This window comes from Eubalaena glacialis, chromosome 10 (assembly GCF_028564815.1).
Source record: "Eubalaena glacialis isolate mEubGla1 chromosome 10, mEubGla1.1.hap2.+ XY, whole genome shotgun sequence".
NCBI lineage: Eukaryota > Metazoa > Chordata > Mammalia > Artiodactyla > Balaenidae > Eubalaena > Eubalaena glacialis.
Window position 1 is genome coordinate 36,247,700 of NC_083725.1, and position 23,226 is coordinate 36,270,925.

The window sequence follows — 23,226 nt, forward strand, 5'->3', positions numbered from 1 at the left end:
TTGATTTTTTTTTTTTTTTACTGATGTTCTTAAATTTTTTTTTAAAAATTGGATCATATATTCACGTTTCTCTTTAACTTGCTGTCACAAGCCGGTAGATAGGGATCTAACGCTATTTTTTTAAATTTTTTTTGTGGGGGAGGGGGCTAGGTCATAGATACACATACAGGAAATCTTCAAACAGTGGTACAGTCAGTAAAATATTCTCACTCCCATACTGTCTCCCGGTCCTTTTGCCCAAAGATAAACATCATTTTCTCCTCTATCCTTCCAGATACAGTGTGTATATGTGTGTGTGTGTGTGTGTGTGTGTGTGTATGTACAGGCCCAAGAGGGATGTCCCCCAGCAGGAAATGAAGCTGGAAAATTGTCTCATTCATTTGGATCTACTGAAGAGAGATTTAAATTGATGCTGGAGAGGATAAGCCAGTGATGAATTGATAGAAATAAAACAAAGAAACAAGGGAATTTTACCATTTAAAAAATCCAAAGAAAAAAGTGAGAAAGAGAATGTATTCATAAAATCTGGATCAAAAATAAAAATCTGGATCAGACTCATATGTCATAAAATGGTAAACATCTATGTAATAAAACAATAGACACTGACTTTCGATTTATCCTAATTTATTATATAATTATATTGGGGAAGGGGAATTATGTTTTAAAATACTAAGAAAACTACATGCTAAATTTTTCAGAGAAGAAGGTAATTAGAAAAAATCAAAAGCTGAAAAATGAAAAAGCTGTATAAGTAGCTAATTTAGAAATATAGAATTACAACCAGAAAAACCAGTAAGTTGTGGGCGTCAGAATAAAGACTAGGGGATGTAGCTTTTCATAATACTTAAAATATTATTTGAGATATATGTGTACAGACACACATACACACACACACACACACATATACACAGAAACCTGAATTTTTATTCCAAAGGGATCATCAAACTCTAGGAAGAAGTTATTTTAAAAAAAAAGGTTCACTTTGCAAAAACAGATTTTAAGAACGGCAGACTTAAAGCATTAAAAAAAAAAAAAAGCTATAATCACCCTGGTGGAAAAAGGAATAGGCATTACATTCCACAATACATGAAGCATTTTATGTACATTACTCCTGAGTATTTTCACGGAAACGCATAAGGAAATGTTATTATCTATCTCCATTTTACAAAAAGATCAATGGAAGCATATTGCTAAAATGTTCATATTTCATTGAAGTTTTCAATAGATATCATTTTATTTCAAAATCGTTTATTGAACTTTATTTTCATTAATAAAGTATCTCATTCTAGCAAATAATCAAACAGTAAGTAGAAAACAGTTTAATAAGACTACAGTTTTCTTTTGATATAGTTAAATATATCAATCACTTTATTATTTTTTTGGCTTTCTACCTCACATCTAGGAAGGTACTTCCTATCCTAGAGATTTACTAGAAGACTTTACTAAATATTTAAGAATCAGGGAAACCGAGGAAGCTTCCTGAACATACACACAAAAAATCCATTATAACAAAATATTTGATGCAAAGATATTAAATCATTAATGAACTAATATCAATACAAATCATAATTAGGCAAGATTTATCTATAGAGCAACAAATATTTACACTTTAGAAGTTTAGAAAGGTAATCTATGACACTAGTTAATGTATGTAAGAAGAATTTTTTCCAATCTCCCTACGTGCCAGGAAATCATTTGAGAAAATGCATTGCAGCATTATTACAAATAACAAAGAGATGGAAACAACCTAAATACACATTAATGGATGAAAGAATAAGGAAAATGGGGCATATACATACAATGGAATATTAGCCTTAAGAAGGAAAGAAGGACTTCCCTGGCGGCCAGTGGTTAAGACTCCATGCTTCCAATACAGGGTGCGTGGGTTCGATCCCTGGTCAGGGAACTAAGATCCCACGTGTTGCACAGCACAGCCAAAAATAAATAAATAAATAGGAAGGAAATCCTGTTATATGCTACAACATGCATGAACCTTGAGGGCGCAAGGCTAAGCAAAGTAAGTCAGTACAAAAAAACAAATATTGCATGATTCCACGTAAATGAGGTATCTAAAGTAGTCAAACATAAAAACAAATGAGAAAGGTGATTTCCAAGAGATGAGGTAAGGGGAGCTGGGGAGTTATTTGGTGGGTGTACAGTTTCAGTCATGCAGAATGGGGGGTGGGCAGTTTTCTGAGGATCTGTTGCACGACAGTGTGCATGTGGTTGAAAATATTGTAATGTACACTTGCAAATTGTTGGCAGGGTGAATTTTGTGTTGTGTTTTTTTGTGTGCCACAATAAAATAAATTTGAGAGAATATAATACCCATCCTAATATGTAACTCAAAGAATGGAAAGATCTTACTCAATATGGAAAATATTAAAAGGGCATTAAACCCTTAAAAAAAGAAAAGGTGTGTTTTCTGGTTCTGGACAAGATGGGGTACACTCACATTTCTTTGATAATCTGTGCTAATACAATTAAAAACTGTGGAAATAATTAAACAGGCAATTGTATGAAAACTGAAAGATGTGAAGAGGAAGGTAGACGGACAAAGGACCTCAGCACTTGAGGAATAACACAACTATGAGATCTTTAGGTTTTACTTGAATCTCCTATTTATCTCCTACTGATCATGAGAGAAGCTTGCAACCTGGAACTGACAACAGGCACAACGAAACAAACAACAAGAGCCCTAAGGAAAACATGTTATCTCTGGCCAAGAGGTCAGGGCATGGGAATCTCAGGAGAACAGAAATATTTTTGACAACACTTTTCCTACCCTACCCAAACACCATGGATGACCTCCTCCATGATGTCAGTGGGGACTGAGTAGGAAGTATAGATGCCTGTTACCCATCCAAGAGCATCAGGTAGCCCACGTGGGCACTTTCCTGCCTGCCCACCTGGCCTCCACTGACTCTCTAATCCAGCAGCACCAAGTGACCCAGGAAATCACTCTCCAGTCCCACTGGGCAACATTAACAAGAGCAAGCCAGATACCTTGTCTCCTGTCCACCCCACCCCCACCAGGCAACAGCAGGCAGGCCAGGTGGGCACTTTCGTATTCAATGTACATCAGTGGGAGTCTGTCCCATTGTCTACCCCGACAGGTGTTGTAGGAGATAGTCTACTGGATCAGTATCAGGAAAGATGGAGAAGGAAGTCTGCACATTTTCTCCCATGTGGTGGCAGATGGCAACCCAGGGAAGCACTGCCTTTCTCTTTTCTCACTGGACATGGAGTAGGAATCTGAACTTCCACTCCCACCCAGGGTGGCATGGGGCATCCCTCATTCACCCAATTCGAGAGGAAGGGAGGATATTGGAGAGGAAGGAGCTGGAGAAAGAGACTCTTCAGTGCTGCCCGGGAAGTGCTTGGCAGACACCTCATGATGCAAACATGAACAGATAGAATAAGCCAAAGTGTAAAACCTGGACTGCAGTGTCAGAGCCATGCTGTATTTTCAGTGTCCTCCAAGCAGAGCACAAATGAGGCAGCACAGAGTACCACTCCAAGGATGCTGAAAACTAAATTATCACGGGAATAATGGCACACAAAATGATATCAGGACCTGAGTGATAAGCCTAACTGAGATGAATGTCTGCTAAAATGGAAGATGAAATAGGACCCTGACTCTCCCAATATAATATACGAAATGTCCAGAAAAGAATAGAAAAATCACGAATTGTGTCAGGGACCAGGAAGATCACAGCTAGGACACGGACAGCCATAAGACGACAACCTTGAAATGACTCAGATTTTTATTTGTCAATCATTCCTCAGTAAAGCTGGAAAAAAGGGGAAAGAGATACATATCAACACATAAGATGGTTTGATTGATGATACAGAGATGATAGCTATGTGATAAAGCAAGTAGAGTAAAACATGAATGGTAAAATTCATGTGGCGAGTATGTCGTGTTCACTGTAAAATTTGTTCAGGTTTTCTGTATGTTTGAAAATGTTCACAATAAAATCAAAATCTAAAACAAAATCTGGTATAACCAAAAGGAGAAAGGGATGAATAAAAAATAATAATTGGGAATTTCAATACCTCCTCAGCAATTGACAGGACTATTAGACAAAAACTCAGCTAAGATAAGGAAAACTGAACAATGCCTTCAAACACCAATAGTCAATTGATTTATAGAACACTAAATTGACATTTATTGGACACTCCATTCAACAACATTAGAATAAACATTATTCCCATGCACCCATAGAAGAGCCTCAAAAATAGAACATATTCTGGGTCATAAAACTCCCAGACTTAAAAATGGAAATCAAGATGGCGGAGTAGAAGGGCGTGCTCTCACTCCCTCTTGCGAGAGCACCAGAATCACAACTGGCTGCTGGACAATCATCGACAGGAAGACACTGGACTTCACCAAGGAGGATACCCCACGTCCAAGGACAGAGGAGAAGCCACAGTGAGATGGTAGGAGGGGCGCAATCACAGTAAAATCAAATCCCATAACTGCTGGGTGGGTGGCTCAGAGACTGGCGAGCACTTATACCACAGAAGTCCACCCACTGGAGTGAACGTTCTGAGCCCCACATCAGGCTTCCCAACCTGGGGGTCCGGCAACGGGAGGAGGAATTCATAGAGAATCAGACTTTGAAGCCTAGTGGGAATTGATTGCAGGACTTCGACAGGACTGGGGGAAACAGAGACCCCACTCTTGGAGGGCGTACACAAAATAGTGTGTGCATCGGGACCCAGGGGAAGGAGCAGTGACCCTGGGGGAGACTGAACCAGACATAACTGCTGGTGTTGGGGGGTCTCCTGCAGAGGCAGGGGCTGGCTCTGTTTCACCATGGGGACAAGGACACTGGCAGCGGAGGTTCTGGGAAGTACTCCTTGGCGTGAGCCCTCCCAGAGTCTGCCATTAGCCCCACCAAAGAGCCCGGGTAGGTTCCAGTGTTGGGTTGCCTCAGGCAAAACAACCAACAGGGAGGGAACAGAGCCCCACCCATCAACAGTCAAGTGGATTAAAGTTTTACGGAGCTCTGACCGCCACAGCAACAGTCAGCTCTACCCACCACCAGAGCCTCCCATCAAGCCTCTTAGATAGCCTCAACCACCAGAGGGCAGACAGCAGAAGCAAGAAAAACTACAGTCCTGCAGCCTGTGGAACAGAAACCACATTTACAGAAAGATAGACAAGATGAAAAGGCAGAGGGCTATATACCAGATGAAGGAACAAGAAAAAACCCCAGAAAAACAACTAAATGAAGTGGAGATAGGCAACCTTCCAGAAAAAGAATTCAGAATAATGATAGTGAAGATGATCCAGGACCTTGGAATAAGAATGGAGGCAAAGATTGAGAAGATGCAAGAAATGATTAACAAAGACCTAGAAGAATTAAAGAACAAACAAACAGAGATGACCAATACAATAACTGAAATGAAAACTACACTAGAAGGAATCAATAGTAGAATAACTGAGGCAGAAGAACGGATAAGTGACCTGGAAGACAGAATGGTGGAATTCACTGCTGCGGAACAGACTAAAGAAAAAAGAATGAAAAGAAATGAAGACAGCCTAAGAGACCTCTGGGACAACATTAAACGCAACAACATTCGCATTATAGGGGTCCCAGAAGGAGAAGAGAGAGAGAAAGGGCCAGAGAAAATATTTGAAGAGATTATAGTCGAAAACTTCCCTAACATGGGAAAGGAAATAGCCACCCAAGTCCAGGAAGTGCAGAGAGTCCCATACAGGATAAACTCAAGGAGAAGCACGCCGAGACACATAGTAATCAAAGTGGCAAAAATTAAAGACAAAGAAAAATTATTGAAAGCAGCAAGGGAAAAACGACAAATAACATACAAGGGAACTCCCATAAGGTTAACAGCTGATTTGTCAGCAGAAACTCTACAAGCCAGAAGGGAGTGGCATGATATACTTAAAGTGATGAAAGGGAAGAACCTACAACCAAGATTACTCTACCCGGCAAGGATCTCATTTAGATTTGATGGAGAAATCAAAAGCTTTACAGACAAGCAAAAGCTAAGAGAATTCAGCACCACCAAACCAGCTCTACAACAAATGTTAAAGGAACTTCTCTAAGTGGGAAACACAAGAGAAGAAAAGGACCTACAAAAACAAACCCAAAACAATTAAGAAAATGGTCATAGGAACATACATATCGATAATTACCTTAAATGTGAATGGATTAAATGCTCCAGCCAAAAGACACAGGCTTGCTGAATGGATACAAAAACAAGACCCATATATATGCTGTCTACAAGAAACCCACTTTAGACCTAGGGACACATACAGACTGAAAGTGAGGGGATGGAAAAAGATATTCCATGCAAATGGAAATCAAAAGAAAACTGGAGTAGCTATACTCATATCAGATAAAATAGACTTTAAAATAAAGAATGTTACAAGAGACAAGGAAGGACACTACATAATGATCAAGGGATCAATCCAAGAAGAAGATATAACAATTATAAATATATATGCACCCAACATAGGAGCACCACATTACATAAGGCAACTGCTAACAGCTATAAAAGAGGAAATTGACAGTAACACAATAATAGTGGGGGACTTTAAAACCTCACTTACACCAATGGACAGATCATCCAAAATGAAAATAAATAAGGAAACAGAAGCTTAAAATGACACAATAGACCAGATAGATTTAATTGATATTTATAGGACATTCCATCTAAAAACAGCAGATTACACGTTCTTCTCAAGTGCGCACGGAACATTCTCCAGGATAGATCACATCTTGGGTCACAAATCAAGCCTCAGTAAATTTAAGAAAATTGAAATCATATCAAGCATCTTTTCTGACCACAATGCTATGAGATTAGAAATGAATTACAGGGGAAAAAACGTAAAAAACACAAACACATGGAGGCCAAACAATACGTTACTAAATAACCAAGAGATCACTGAAGAAATCAAAGAGGAAATCAAAAAATACCTAGAGACAAATGACAATGAAAACACGACAACCCAAAACCTATGGGATGCTGCAAAAGCCATTCTAAGAGGGAAGTTTATAGCTATACAAGCCTACCTAAAGAAACAAGAAAAATCTCAAGTAAACAATCTAACCTTACACCTAAAGAAACTAGAGAAAGAAGAACAAACAAAACCCAAAGTTAGCAGAAGGAAAGAAATCATAAAGATCAGAGTGGAAATAAATGAAATAGAAACAAAGAAAACAATAGCAAAGATCAATAAAACTAAAAGCTGGTTCTTTGAGAAGATAAACAAAATTGATAAGCCATTAGCCAGACTCATCAAGAAAAAGAGGGAGAGGACTCAAATCAATAAAATCAGAAATGAAAAAGGAGAAGTTACAACAGACACCGCAGAAATACAAAGCATCCTAAGAGACTACTACAAGCAACTTTATGCCAATAAAATGGACAACCTGGAAGAAATGGACAAATTCTTAGAAAGGTATAACCTTCCAAGACTGAACCAGGAAGAAGCAGAAAATATGAACAGACAAATCACAAGTAATGAAATTGAAACTGTGATTAAAAATCTTCCAACAAACAAAAGTCCAGGACCAGATGGCTTCACAGGTGAATTCTATCAAACATTTAGAGAAGAGCTAACACCTATCCTTCTCAAACTCTTCCAAAAAATTGCAGAGGAAGGAACACTCCCAAACTCATTCTATGAGGCCACCATCACCCTGATACCAAAACCAGACAAAGACACTACAAAAAAACAAAATTACAGACCAATATCACTGATGAATATAGATGCAAAAATCCTCAACAAAATACTAGCAAACAGAATCCAACAACACATTAAAAGGATCATACACCACGATCAAGTGGGATTTATCCCAGGGATGCAAGGATTCTTCAATATACGCAAATCAATCAATGGGATACACCATATTAACAAATTGAAGAATAAAAACCATATGATCATCTCAATAGATGCAGAAAAAGCTTTTGACAAAATTCAACACCCATTTATGATAAAAACTCTCCAGAAAGTGGGCATAGAGGGAACCTACCTCAACATAATAAAGGCCATATATGACAAACCCACAGCAAACATCATTCTCAATGGTGAAAAACTGAAAGCATTTCCTCTAAGATCAGGAACGAGACAAGGATGTCCACTCTCACCACTATTATTCAACATAGTTCTGGAAGTCCTAGCCACGGCAATCAGAGAAGAAAAAGAAATAAAAGGAATACAAATTGGAAAAGAAGAAGTAAAACTGTCACTGTTTGCAGATGACATGATACTATACATAGAGAATCCTAAAACTGCCACCAGAAAACTGCTAGAGTTAATTAATGAATATGGTAAAGTTGCAGGATACAAAATTAATGCACAGAAATCTCTTGCATTCCTATACACTAATGATGAAAAATCTGAAAGAGAAATTATAGAAACACTCCCATTTACCATTGCAACAAAAAGAATAAAATACCTAGGAATAAACCTACCTAGGGAGACAAAAGACCTGTATGCAGAAAACTATAAGACACTGATGAAAGAAATTAAGGATGATACCAACAGATGGAGAGATATACCATGTTCTTGGATTGGAAGAATCAACATTGTGAAAATGACTATACTACCCAAAGCAATCTACAGTTTCAATGCAACCCCTATCAAATTACCAATGGCATTTTTTACGGAGCTAGAACAAATCATCTTAAAATCTGTATGGAGACACAAAAGACCCCGAATAGCCAAAGCAGTCTTGAGGGAAAAAGCGGAGCTGGAGGAATCAGACTCCCTGACTTCAGACTATACTACAAAGCTACAGTAATCAAGACAATATGATACTGGCACAAAAACAGAAATATAGATCAATGGAACAAGATAGAAAGCCCAGAGATAAACCCACGCACCTATGGTCAACTAATCTATGACAAAGGAGGCAAAGATATACAATGGAGAAAAGACAGTCTCTTCAATAAGTGGTGCTGGGAAAACTGGACAGCTACATGTAAAAGAATGAAATTAGAATACTCCCTAACACCATACACAAAAATAAACCCAAAATGGATTAGAGACCTTAATGTAAGACTGGACACTATAAAACTCTTAGAGGAAAACATAGGAAGAACACTCTTTGACATAAAACACAGCAAGATTTTTTTTGATGCACCTCCTAGAGTAATGGAAATAAAAACAAAAATAAACAAATGGGACCTAATGAAACTTCAAAGCTTTTGCACAGCAAAGGAAACCATAAACAAGACGAAAAGACAACCCTCAGAATGGGAGAAAATATTTGCAAACGAATCAACGGACAAAGGATTAATCTCCAAAATATATAAACAGCTCATTCAGCTCAATATGAAAGAAACAAACACTCCAATCCAAAAATGGGCAGAAGACCTAAATAGACATTTCTCCAAAGAAGACATACAGACGGCCACGAAGCACATGAAAAGATGCTCAACATCACTAATTATTAGAGAAATGCAAATCAAAACTACAATGAGGTATCACCTCACACCAGTTAGAATGGGCATCATCAGAAAATCTACAAACAACAAATGCTGGAGAGGGTGTGGAGAAAAGGGAACCCTCTTGCACTGTTGGTGGGAATGTAAATTGATACAGTCACTATGGAGAACAATATGGAGGTTCCTTAAAAAACTAAAAATAGAATTACCATATGACCCAGCAATCCCACTACTGGGCATATACCCAGAGAAAACCGTAATTCAAAAAGACACATGCACCTGAATGTTCATTGCAGCACTATTTACAATAGCCAGGTCATGGAAGCAACCTAAATGCCCATCAACAGATGAATGGATAAAGAAGTAGTGGTACATATATACAATGGAATATTACTCAGCCATAAGAAGGAACGAAATTGAGTCATTTGTTGAGACGTGGATGGATCTAGAGACTGTCATACAGAGTGAAGTAAGTCAGAAAGAGAAAAACAAATATCGTATATTAACACATGTATGTGGAACCTAGAAAAATTGTACAGATGAGCTGGTTTTCAGGGCAGAAGTTGAGACACAGATGTAGAGAACAGACATATGGACACCAAGGGGGGAAAACAGCAGTGGGGTGGGGATGGTGGTGTGCTGAATTGGGCGATTGGGATTGACATGTATACACTGATGTGTATAAAATTGATGACTAATAAGAACCTGCAGTATAAACAAACAAACAAAACAACTAATACTAAACTTTCATTGGGTTATTTGTATGGAAATATGTTAATATAAATGTTTCAGACATTACATGAAATTTCTAAAAATCTTATATGTTCTGGTATAATGTTATAAGTCATAATCCTAGTTATTACTTTAAAATGTATATCTCAGAAATAACTAATTTTCTTGTCAACTGCATTATTATGAACCGTCATCAAATCTTTAACCGTGGTCATTTTTAAGTCTTTTGTCATTTACCGACAGTTCTGGGTGTACTCTGATGCTTTTGTAAATATGTTCCTATAAAAGGGTTTCATCTTCAGGAAATTCATGGAAAAGACTCTGACAAGTACAGGTTTCTGGTACCTGACTGTACTGCTGAACTGAATGAATAAGCATTTTCAGAACTCTAATGAAAAACTGATGAGCTCATAAAAGTGCTAAGAAAAGATCAAGATGAAAAAAAAATTAATTACATGGGACTGGGTGAACTGATGAGGATGAGTATAATTTTTGTGACTTTCTGTTTGAATTTTAAAAAAGAAAAAATCCCACAAGGACTCAGAGGCAAAGAATATACAAATCAATTTTCACTGCAAAGTAAAGGAGCTGTTACATTTGAGGATTACTGGACTGAATGTCAATATTATGACATAGTATGAGTGTGTTTCATGTTTGGTAATTGCAATCATTGTTGCTTTTGTTGTGGTCATCCATGTACAATGCTTGGTGTCAGTCTATTTATCTCTTGTAAAAATAAAATACAGTGTGTGTGGAAAAAAAAAATGGAAATCATACAGAGTATATTCTCTGACCATAATGGAAACAACCTTAAATCAGTAACATAAAGATAACAGGAAATTTTCAAAATAATTAGAAAGTAATCAACACATTTTTTGAAAAACCTAACATTCAAATGAAAATCTCAAAAAAACCTGGAAAAACAGGTTAAAAGTAAACATGAAAATATAGCATAACAAAATTTGTGGGATGCAAATAAAATAGTGCTGAGAGGAAAATTTACAGCACTAAATGCTTACATTAGAAAACAAGAAATGTAAAAAAGGGTAGGAATATAAAATCAGATCAATGAAAAGGAAGGCAATAATAAGCATAATAACAAATCAATGCATTCTAAAAAAAACTCAATGGAAAAAGTGATACAGAACATGATTAAGCAAAGAGAGGAAATAAAATCCCTGATTAAATAGATATGTACCATATTTATTAATGGTTATAATATTGTAAGAACCTCATTTTCACCCAAAGTACTTGAAACAAAGTAATAAAGTTAAAGCCACACTATAATTTTAGAAAGTAGAGATGTTGATTCTCAAATTCACAGAAAAGGGAATTTTTCAAGGAAAAATAAGAACTCTTCTGGGGCGAAAACATGGACCATAGGGAAAGATATGAAAAAAAGGAATATACCAAATACTCTCTAAAGTTTGTTATTGTGGAGAGAAAAACAATGTTAAGTAGAAAAAAAAAGGTGCTTGGGGCTTCCCTCGTGGCACAGTGGCTAAGAATCCGCCTGCCAATACAGGGGACTCGGGTTTGATACCTGGTTGGGGAAGATCCCACGTGCCGTGGAGCAAGTAAGCGCATGCACCACAACTACTGTGCCTGTGCCCTAGAGCCCGTGAGCCATAACTACTGAAGCCCACGTGCCTAGAGCCTGCCCTCTGCAACAAGAGAAGCCACCTCAATGAGAAGCCCACGCACCACAACAAAGAGTAGCCCCCACTTACCGCAACTAGAGAAAACCTGTGTGCAGCAACAAAGACCCAACGTAGCCAAAAATAAATAGATAAAATAAATGTATAAAAAAAAGAAGAAAAGGTGCTCAAGAAGCAAGCTCATGTATATACAAAAGTTTACTATTTAATGAAGTTATCATTTCAAGTAAGTTGGAGAAAGATGATTTAAAACGGCCTAAGGAGAATACATTACAATTTGTAAAAATGGGCTAACTACTAAATTCAGAAAAAAATTAAACCAAAATAAAAAATTTAAACTCTAAAAGATTTTAAATGAAACATGGGAAAATCAGATATAATGTAGAAGTTTTACCCAAGTATAAGTTTTTACCCTCACTGCAAACTGATGAACCAAAACAGAGAAAATATAATAAGAAGCAATCTGAAAAGTTCTTAGTTATAAAAAGAGCTTTCTGGGATAGACGAGTGGTAGAAGTAATAAGGATATGCTTTTTGTATACTTAATGAAGGAAGAAATGGTTAGATTCAATAGCAAAAGCTTTGAGAATAGCCATTTATCTGATACAGAATGCTTATCTATGAGTCAGGATGGCTGAGGGTAGTTGTACACTGATACTCTTAAAAAGAGACAGGAGAATTCCTTGATCAATTGAGGTAAAGCAGATTCGATGGTTTCTAATATCTGAATGAATAAACATATACTATGATGTTTCTGATTCGTTTATTGTTCAAAACCAAAATTGTGATACAGACTTATGAGATAAAACCTCAGAAAACACACTTTCCAAAGCATATGGAACACAGCAAAAGCAGTTGTTAGATGGAAATTTATAACGATAGACGACTATGTCAAGAAACAAGAAAAATCTCAAATAAACAACCTAACCTACCACCTAAAATAGGAACAAATGAAGTCCAGAGTCAACAGAAGGAAGAAAATAATAAAGATTAGAGATAAAATAAACCAACTAGAGAACAGCAAGCAGGAAAAAAAAATCCCTAATGGAAAAGATCGATGAAGCCAAGACCTGAGGTTTGAAAATACAAACAAAATTGATGAGCCTTTAGCCAGGCTCATTAAGAAAAAAAAGAGAGGATACAAATAAACAAACAAACAAAAAACAAACAAAAAACAAGAAATAAAAGAGGAAAGTTGCAGCTGATATCAGAGAGTAAAAAATAATCATAAGAGAATACATAGATCAGTTAGATGCCAACATATTGGAGAACATAGAAGAAATGTAAAAATTCCTTGAAACGTGCAATCTTCCCAGAGAAAATCAGGAAGAACTGGAAAATCTGAACAAACTGACCACTAATAGTGAAATTGTATCTCTACTCAAAAAATTCTCAAAAGAAAAGTTCAAGACCATATGACTTCACAGGGGAATTCTACAAAACATATAAATGAGAGTTCATACCTATACTTCTCAAACTATTCCAAACACTTGAAGAGGAGGGAACACTCCCAAATACGTTCTACGAAGCCACCATTACCAAATACCAAAACCACAAAAAGAAATTACAAAAAGAAAAGAAAAAAAAATGATAGGCCAATATCTCTGATGACTATAGATGCAAAAAACCTCAAGAAAATCTTAACAAATTTAGTTCAACAATATATAAAAAGGATCACCCAAAATTATCAAGTGGGATTTATTCCAAGGATACAAGGATGATTCAGTATCCACAAATCAATAAATGGCGTACACCTCATTAAATAAAGTAATGATATAAATCACATAATCATCTCAACAGACACAGAGAAAGCATCTGACAAAATGTAACATCCAATTAATAAAAACTCTCATCAACGTTGGTAGAGAAGGAACATATCTCAACATAACAAAAGTCACTTAGGACAAACTCACAGCTATCATCGGGAGAAAGACAAGGATGTCCAGTCTTCCCACTTCTACTTAATAGAGTATTGCAAGACTAGCCACAGGAAGCAGAGAAGAGAGAAGAAGAAGAAGAAAAAAAAGGCATCCAAATTGGAAGGGAAGAAGTTGAACTATTTGCAGATGACATGATACCATACATATAAAACAATATAGTCTCCACACACACACACACAAATATTATTAGAACTAATAAATGAATTCAGTAATGTTGCAGGATGCAAGATTAATATATAGAAATCTGTTGCTTTCCTATACACTAATAATGAACTAAAAGAAAAAGAAAGGAAGAAAAAAATTCCAACTTAAAATCATGTCAAACAGAATAAAATACTTCAGAATAAACTTAAGCAAGGAGGTGAAAGACCCATACTCTGAAAATGACAAAACATTGATGAAGGAAATTGACCATGATACAAAGAAATGGAAACAGATGCCAGGGTCATTAATTGGAAAAATTAATGTTGTTACAATGTCCATACTACACAAAGCAATCTACAGATTTAATGCAGTCCCTATCAATATACCTAGGGCATTTTTCAGGAACTAGAACAAATAATCCAAATTTGTATGCAAGCACATAAAACCCAAATAGCCAAACCAACTTGAGACAAAAGAACAGAGCTGGAGGCATCACACTTTCTGACTTTAGACTATACAGTAAAACTATAGTCCTCAAAAGAGTGTGGTAATTATGCAAAAGCAGACACATTGATCAATGGAACAGAATAGAAAGTTCAAAAATAAACGCATGCACTTATGGTCAATAAATCTATGACAAAGGAGGAAAGAAAATACAATGGAGGAAAGACATTCTCTTCAATAAGTGGTGGTGGGAAACTAGACTGCTACATTTAAAGGAATAAAATTAGAACATCTTCTTACTCCACATACAAAAATAAACTAAAAATGGATTAAAGGACTAAATGTAAGACCAGAAATGATAAAACTCCTAGAATTGAGGAGTTTTAGGCAGAAAACTGGGGCAGAAAACTCTTTGATCTAAATCGTAGAACTATTTTTTGGATCTGACTCCTAAGTCAAAAGAAACAAAAGCAAAAATAAACAAATGGGACCGATTAAATTTTAAAACTTTTGCACAGCAAAGGAAAGCATTAATATAAAGAAAACACAATCTACTGAGTGGGAGAAAAAATTGGGGAATGATATGTCTGAAAAGGAATTAATATCCAAAATATATGAACAGCTCATATAACTCAGTATCAAAACCATCAAACAACCCAATAAAAAGATGTCAAAAGGCCTGAATATATATTTTTCCACAAAAGACACAAATATGGCCTACAGTCATGAAAAGATGCTCAACATCTCTAATCATCAGTGAAATACAAATCAAAACCACTATGAGATATCATCTCATACCTGTCAGAATAACTCTCATAAAAAGGCTACAAATGACAAATGTTTGATAGGAAATGGAGAAAAAGGGGACCCTGGTACACTGTTGGTGATAATGTAAATTGGTGGAACCACTAAGGAAAACAGTATGGAGGTTTCTCAAAAGACGAAAAATAAAACTACCATATGGTCCAGCAATTTCACTCTTGGCTATGTATTAAAGGAAAACAAAGACACTAATTTGAAAAACTACACACAACCCAATGTTCATAGCAGCATTATTTATAAAGGCTGAGATATGGAAGCAACCAAATTACCCACCACCAGATGAATGGATAAAGAAGACATGATATTTATATGTATCTGTATATATATATATATATATATATATATATGTGTGTGTGTGTGTATGTATATATTTACACATATATACATATATATATATATATACACATATACATACAAGCAATGGAATATTACTCTGCCATAAGAAAAAATAAAATCCTGCCATTTGCAACAATGTAGATGGACCTAGAGGATATGATGCTTAGTGAAATAAGACAGATGAAGAAAGACAAATGCTGTATGTTACCACTTATGTGTGGAATCTAAAAAAATAATACAAATGAATTGATATAACAAAACAGAAACAAAATCACAGATATAGAGAACAAAGTGTGGTTACCAGTGGTTCAGGAAGGAGAGAAGGGCAAGATAGGGGTAGGAAATTAAGAGGTAGAAAACCATGTATAAATGAAGCTATATTGATATATTATCCAACACAGGGAACATAGCCCATAGTTTATAATAACTTTAAATGGGGTATAATCTATAAAAATATTTAATCACTATGCTGTATGCCTGAACTACTATATCAACTACATGTGGAAAAAAATGTAACAATAAGGAAAAAGAAGCATAGAAGTATCATAAGATCAAGCAATTCCCTTCTAGGTCTATACACAAAAGAACTGAATGCAGTACCTTGAAAAGATACTTGAACAATTTTCTTAGCACCACTGCTTACAAGATCCAAAAGGAACAAACAACCCAAATGTCCATCCATGTATGTATGAGTAAACAAAATGTGGTATATTCATACAATGGAATATTATTCAGTCTTAGAAAGAATGCAAATTTCTGACATAGGTTACAATGTGGGTGAGTCCTGAAAATATTATGCTAAATGACATAAGCCATGCTACAAAGGATGAATACAGTATGCATCCACTTATAGGAGTTAATTAGAATAGTCCAATATTGATACATAGACTATGGGGGAGGAGAGAGTGGGAGTAACTATTTCAAGGTAACAGCAATGAAGTTTGACATGATGAGTTCTGTAGATGGATAGTGGAGATGGTTGCACAACAATGGAAGCGTACTTAATGTCCCTGAATAGTACTCTTAAGAATGGTTTAGATGGTAAATTTTACATTATGTATACTTTACCATAAAAAACCAAGTGTTCAAAACAATGAATAAATGCATGAATTAAGAAACTGGTGCATAATGACTCCTTTACCAATGCCTTCAGTTACCTTTTGGTTGGTAATAGTTAAGAAGTGGAGTTATCATAGGGTGATTATAAATTTTTATACCTGTGTTTGGAAATGTGTCTCTCTGTGCAAAAAGCACAAGTAAAACAGCAAATTGGCCTTCCTTCCTTTTTTTTTTTTTGAAATTTTGAATTTTACTTATTTTTTTATACAGCAGGTTCTTATTAGTTATCCATTTTATACACATCAGTGTATACATGTCAATTCCAATCACCCAATTCATCACACCACCACCCCCACCCCACGCTGCTCCCCCCTTGGTGTCCATACGTTTGTTCTCTACATCTGTGTCTCAATTTCTGCCCTGCAAACTGGTTCATCTGTACCATTTTTCTAGGTTCCACATATATGCATTAATATACGATATTTGTTTTTCCCTTTCTGACTTACTTCACTCTGTATAACAGTCTCTAGATCCATTCACGTCTCTACAAATGACCCAATTTCATTCCTTTTTATGGCTGAGTAATATTCCATTGTATATACGTACCACATCTTCTTTATCCATTCATCTGTCGATGGGCACTTAGGTTGCTTCCATGACCTGGCTATTGTAAATAGTGCTGCAATGAACATTGGGGTGCATGTGGAAGGATGGCAGGAAGGAGGAGCAGGAGGAGATGAGATGGTCGAAGGGTGATGAGGAGATGGAGGATGCACAGGAGGATGGAAGAGGAGCATGAGATGGATGGATGGAAGAGGTGGATGTAGGAGGATGCAAATGAGATGGAGGACGAAGCGGGGATGGAGGAGGAGGTGGGTCCAGGCCAACTCAGAGAGGCTGGTATTTGTCTAGTGGGTGTGAGTGAGAGAAACTGTGAGGGAAGGTCAGGGTTGGGACCAGCTACTGGTCCTGAGGACAGGAAGTGAGCCTGGGTTCAGGACCTGCAAGGCAAATCTGCCCTGGTCACCCCTCCCTGGCTGGTAACAGCATCCTGCACCTAGGATGGTGAACTTTGGGGTTAGGGGCTCATTGCCGGCCCTGACCTCTGACCTGGGCTCCATTGACGGTTGGAATGGTAATGACCACACAGTTCTGCCCACTTCCCAGCACACACTCTACTTTGTGTCCTTAGGTGTTTGGAGGTTCTTGTGGTTTCTGACCTTCTCTGACGCTCGCCCACTCACCCTGACCTAACCAACCCGACCTGACCTGGGATCCATTTGTAGTGACCAGTTGCAGCTCCAGCAGAGAGAGGTCAGAAATGTGAGCATCACCTGCACCCGCGTCCTTTATGGACTTAGTGGAACAGAAGCCACCGGGTAGGTGATTCGATCCTCCCTGGGCTGCGGCCAAGATGACAATGAGCCCCCAGTACTGAATGAGAGCCAGAGCCGTGCAGCCCCCTCCTTGTTTGGTGGGGTGATGGTTGCTTCCAGAGGTGACCTTGTCTATGTGGGTAACCAGAGGACAGAGCTTAGCCACCTGGCCCAGAGGAGGAGGAGGAAAAGGAGGAAGGAGCATAGAGAATGCAGTAAGTGGAGGAGCTGGATGGAAGATGGGGCCAGAGAAGGGATGGATATAAGAGGGCAATGAATGCAGGAGGATGGAGGGAGGAGGGGTTGGAGGAATAGTTGAAGGAGCTGAACTGGGAGGAGGAGGAGAGAGAGGAAGGGGAGGAAGAGGAGCAAAGCTGAATGGAAGAGGAGGAGGGGGAGGATGGCAGGAAGGAGCAGTGGGGGAGGAGGAGGGGGTTGGGGTGGATGGAGGAGTAGGTCTGGGCTTGAGGGAAATGTGGAGAGTGGAGGAGGAGGAAAGGTGGAGGCCAGGGGCTGGGCGAGGCCCGTGCAGCAGCTGATGGAGGAGAAGGTAGGATGGAGAAGCGATGGAAGATGACTGGAGGAAAGGAGGATGCAGGAGGATGGGGTGTGTGGATGGAGGAGGGAGACGAGCAGAACAGAGGAGCGTGGGGGGGGTGAGGTCAGAGCTTAGGCAAGTCCAGAGCCTGGCGCTTGCTCCAAGCCCTGTGCTTGTGTCCTGGATCCTAGAGGTGTCCTGTCCATCCTGCCCCACATCAGGGACACTGGCCATATGAGGACATTTGGCCTGTGGCCAGTCCTGTCAAGGAGTCACCAGCCCCACACAACCCAGCCGTGTTTCTGATGGGTTGGGCCTTCTGTGCATGTCCAGGAACGAGTGAGTGGGTCCCTCTGTTAGAAGAGGGAAAATGAGGCCCTTCTCCCTTTGCCTTGTTCTCAATGTGGACCTCGAGATGGTCTCAGCAGCACAGAGGCTTTCTGAGGTCAAATATGTCATCCTTTTCCCAAACCAACACCCTCCCCATCAGCTGGTGTGGTGTGTTGTCTGAGCTGATTCACCAGCCAGAATCAGCTGCGAGTTAAGTTGGATGGAGTAGGTGTGAGCATCTCATCCTAGAGACCCCTGGTCCCCAATCCCTGTTCTGCCTCCCGAGTGGGGCCATTCCAGGTGGGTGCGTAGTCCTGGGAAGAGCCTAGTGGGCAGGAGCCAGGGGCCGCCCTCGGCCTGGAGCAGCCCTGGTGGTGTTTTAATCTAGGTGCAGTTTCTCAGCTGCCACATTCAGGGTCTCCTAGGGCTGAGATGGTGAGGAATCGAGCTCAGAGAGCTCTTTTTCTTAAATTCACGCATCATCAAATTTAGCTGTTAAAATATAGCATTCGCCGGTTTTTAGAGTATTTACAGAGTTGTGCGATCATCACCACTGTGTCCACATCTCACCACCTCGTAACAAAGTCTCTCATCCACCAGCAGATACCCACCTCTCTCCCCTCCCCCAGCTCTGGGGACCACTGACCCAGGTTCTGTCTCTATGGAGCTGGCGATGCTGGACATTTCAGATCAGTGGAATTATACACTATGTGGTCTCCTGTGTCCTATTTCTTTCACTGAGCATCATCTCCATCCATGTTGTAGCCCAGATCAGTATTTCCTGCCCGCAGTGCAGGAGGGATCCAATCTCTCCGCATCCTTGTGTTATTGGTAATAGCCATTCTGTGGGCGAGAAGTGGTGTGTCCTGTGGTCTTGAGTTGCATCTCCCTGATGGCTGGTGAGGTGGGGCAGCTTCTCCTGTGTCTGTTGGCCTTGTTCTCTAAAGCTGGGTAGACTTTGGACAAAGGTCTATCCATGTCCTCTGTCCATTTTCTAATTGAGCTGCTTCTTTTTATTGTTGATTTAGGAGTTTTTATATATTCTGCATACTAGGCACCTTATCAGATAGGTGATTCACAAATATTTTTATTCATTGTGTAGGTTGTCTTTTCACTTTCTTGATGGTGTCATTTGAAGCACAGAAGTTTTTCATTTTGATCAATTCCAGTTTATCAATTTTTTTCTGCTGCTCGTTTTTTTTTTTTTTTTTTTTTGGTCGCACCGCATGGCATTTGGGATCTTAATTCCCCAACCATGTATGGATCCGGTGCCCCCTGCAGTGGAAGCAGAGTCCTAACCACTGGACCGCCAGGGAATTCTCCTGTTGCTCATGCTTCTGATGACTAGGCAAAATGTGATTCCCGGAAGCCACAGGAGCCCCTCTGGACTGGCAGCCGCACTCTCCTTTCCTCAGCACCTGGGGCCAGGAACAGCCAGCACTGCACTGTGGCTCAGCACATCGTCTAGGCCTCCTGGCCCCCTTCTTGTCCCTCATCATCTCATTGTTACAAGATTTCCCAGGCTCTGGGATGGGAGTCTGGAAGTTGAAGGGTTAGGAGGTGTGGGTGCGAACCATGATCCACCAAGCGGTATGCCACTCACCTAGGCATCACGGTTTTCTCGGCCTCTGATCAAAGACACCCGGGAGCTGCCAACAGGGAGCCAACTGCAACTTGCTGGTTCTCTGAAGTTCTTTAGTGCACTGGAATATTTGGATTTTTTTGTCTTACAGCATCGGACATGGAGAAGCTGGAGAGCCTGCTGGCCTTGGAACGAGAAGAAATAATGTCAAAATATGAGCAGGTGAGACCCCGGCAGGGATCCTAGACACTAAGAGCAGGTGCAGCCCAGGCAGGTGAGGCCTGGCGGGGATCACAGCCAGGTAGAACAGATAAGGCCCTAGTGGGTATCATTACCAGTTGGAGAAGGAACATCCCTCAGCGGGAATCATAGCAGCCCAGGTGAGGATCACAGACCACAGGAGCAGGTATGTCCTGGGAGGAATCAGAGCCAAGTCTGAGCAGGGGAGGCCCATGTTGGGATCAGAGTCATCAGCAGCAGGTGAGGCCCAGGAAGGGCTCATTACCAGGTAGACCAGGAAAGGCCCAAGTGAGGATCATCACCAGTAGGAGCAGGTACAGCCCAGGTGGGAATCATAGTCATCAGCAGAACGTGAGGCCCAGGCCGGTCTCATCACCAGGTATGTGAATGTACGGCCCCATGGTAACCATAGGCAGCAGGAGCAGTTATGTCCTCGGCAGGGATCAGTGCCAAGGCTGAGCAGGCAGAGCCTGGGAGGATAACCTCACCAGGAGGAGCAGCTATGGCCCGGGTAGGGGACACAGCAAGTGGGACCAAGTGGCCCAGGCAGGATCCTAGCTGGGTACAAGCAGGTGTGGCCCAGGCAGCTCCCACTCGAGCAGGTGCGTCTGGTGTTGAGCCCCTGGGATGCAGGGCAGGGGAGCGGTCCTGCCCCTCCTTTCCCCACACCTCTGGCCCTGGTGGTGCCCTCACTGAGGGTCCCTCTGGGTTTCAGGGACGCCATGCAGGGTCTCCAGTGGAACTAGGGGAATATGCTGACCTCTCACTGTACAAAGTCAGTGACAGGCTAGGCTTTTTGCCGTGAATCATCGGGACGCCCCTCCTTCCCATCTTGTGGTGGGTTTCCATTTGCAGAAAGACCTCTCTGGAGGAGGGACCCATTGCCCCAGCTCAGGGCCTCGACCCCTGGGGGCCACGGCGGGTCAGGGTCTGCACTGGGCTGGAGCTGAGAGGACTCGGGGAGGAGGAGGGGACAGGGCTGGGCGCCGGTCCAGGCCTGGCCTCAGCCACTCGGCCTCCACGCCCTGTCCTGGTTTCTGCCTCCCGGGTCAGAGAGAGGCCATGGTCTGGCCAGCAGGCTCCACGGAGCATGGCCGCAGCAGGAGGGGCGCCTGGCCACAGGTCCCTGAGGCTCTGGTGGGCCCAGTCAAGCGGCCACGTGGGGATGGTCCTGGAAGGCAGCGAGCAGCGTGGGCTCTCACCGAGGGATGGGCAGGGGGAGCGGACAGGAAGGACCCGGCCTCAGAAGCTCATGGGAAGGTGACGGAGGCAGGCGGAGTTGGCAGCGGAACATGACCTGACCCCTCGGTCTGCGAGGAGACTCGGGGGAGAAGGCCAGGCCTGGCCACGGTGCGGGGAGAGAGATGGGGACGTGTATGTCCCTGGACAAAGCAGGCCTGGGGCGGGCTGCAGGTGCTGGGCTCCAGGAGGGTGGCGTCCTCTCTGCAGGAGGGCGGCCTGAAACAGGGCGAGGCCCTGGGCAGCAACTCACCCGAGACACCTGAGCCAGGGCCTCCGCTCTCCGGCAGGGCAGGGGTCGGGAGGGCACAGAGCAGAGCGGGTGACCAGCATCGGCAGGAGGAGGGGCACCTCCTGGGTCTGCTGTGGGGACACAGCCTATCCCCGAGCCGGCACCCTCCTGGGGTCAGCCCTCCCCTCTGGAGTTTCCTGGGCTGAGACCTGGGGGTTGATGGGGGCAGGGGGGGCCTTCCGGGCACCCGGCCCGGTGCAGGTCCTCACACTCTGCTTCTCCTGCTTTCCAGTCAGGAGGCGCTGCCTAGCCTCAGCACCCAGGGCCTCCACACCCACTCAGCAAGGGTAACAGCCCATCCTTGTTGCGCCGGCGGGGGGTGGGAGGAGGTCACAGGCGCTGCTGCGGTCCCCTGACGCCCCTGGACTCACGGTCATCGAGGTGTCCTCGGGCTGGGAGGGGCCTGCGCCTTTCCTGGCCCCTTTGAGTTCATGCCCATCGGGGCCACCCTGGGATGCTGGAAGCTGGGCCAACACCACCATTTCCCGTTGTCCAGCAAAAAGCCCAGGAGATCAGGCGAGCCGACAAGTGGGTGAAGATGCTGAGGAACTGGAGCAAATACCGGGGCAGCGAGAAGGTAGAAAGCTGAGCATCCTGACCCTGAAGGGGGCTGGGCTGGGTGCCCTACAAGGCCTGAAGAGTACCCGATGCCAGAGGTGCAGCCGCCCAGCCCGGGACCCCACAGGGAGGGAGCGGCCAGGGCCACAGTCCACTCTTACTTTTGGGAGACCGGGCCCAGGTGTAGGCAGACCCAGCCCCTCCCGAGCATCTTCCAGATGCCTCTTGCTCAGTCTCCTTCTCAGAGTCCCCTGCACCCGTCTCAGGGCTGGCTTCTGTCCCGTAGATGCGCCGGCGGCTCCACAAAGGGATCCCCCCACAGGTGCGAGGTCAGGTGTGGTCTATCCTGTTGGAAGTGGAGAAAGTGAAGGCAGAGAACAAAGGGCAATACAAGGTACAGCCCGTCTACCTGCGCGGGAGGCAGCACTGACAGGCCAGGCCATCAGGAGCTTGGGGGGACTGCACTTCGGGTATCCCTTGCCCATCCGCAGTGCTTTCCTGGTGCCT